Here is a 1,216-nt window from a genome sequence, read left to right as displayed (position 1 = left end):
GTTGCTAAATGTAGTGACATTGTTTTTTTTATGTTTCCAAATACTTTTAGCGTTATTAAATTCAGACGGTATTTCCGGGTTTCCCCTGAGAAATAACCCAAATACGAGCAGCATTAATCCAGTGTCTTTACCCAAACGTTACAGCAGGTGGCAGTACAGTCTTACATTTATTTACCTGACGCTTTCATCGAAAATAACTCCCAGATGATGAAGTCAGTCACAAGCTTGTCGTAAGACTCAGCAGTAAATATACCCTAGAACACAAGTGTTAGTTTCAATAGATCAAAACACAATCTACAGCAGAGGTTAAAATCAAGAGATATTTCTTTTCTTTTAAAGAAAGAAAGTCTTATGTTTGTAGATATTTGGTGGACAGCATTGGGAGTCTGAACTGGCTTCCAAAATGAACTGGCCGATCAAAGACTATTTATGATGTCTAATAATGTTTAAACAAAAGTTAGATGTTTGTCATATAGTATACAGTGGCCTTATATATAACAGCTGTTAAAAAATTCATGTTTTGAATGAATGTTTTAGAATTTTATTTATTATATTATCCAAATCTAACCCGCCCCTCAGGGACGTGCACAGGAATTTTGAGGGGCAGTTGCTCTGACTTGAAAAAAGGGCAACCCCCCACCCCCCAAAAAAACCTCACAGGCTATATGAAGGACTGAGAATAACAGGGTCTTTATTCAAATATATATATATATAAAGAAGTAAAACACTGAAATACAGCACTCAATCACCTTAACTAGTACTAATAATAACACAGAAAAACATAACTCCCTGAAATATCTCTCCTGAATCCGCCTCCCTTTCATGGGTATCTTGGCTTCAAACATTATCCAAAATAGTGATAGGATTTAGGCATTTAACCATTTAGAATAAAATAATTAATGTGATGCATAGCTTCCATCATTCATTCTTCTTGCTAAAACGAAATGTGAGAAACTAACTATCAGCAGACAGGTAGCTTAGTTTTAACTAATGCCTACCTACCAAAAAAATAGTAGCAGGCTGCTTGTCTGCAAGCTATCTGTCTTATTATTTAGGCTAAACGTGGCAAACTCAGCCTAGATTTATGATGATTTTAATTCATTTCACAAAACTTGATGATGATCGTTCGTTTGTTATACATCACAAACTCACCTTTTCTGACAACGTAATAGTGGCCATTTCCATAACACCAAAAAGGAGGACACTTTGCAGCATT

This window comes from Barbatula barbatula, assembly GCF_947034865.1.
Source record: "Barbatula barbatula genome assembly, chromosome: 17".
In the NCBI taxonomy this organism is placed as follows: Eukaryota; Metazoa; Chordata; class Actinopteri; order Cypriniformes; family Nemacheilidae; genus Barbatula; species Barbatula barbatula.
Note: the sequence above shows the minus strand (reverse complement) of the source record.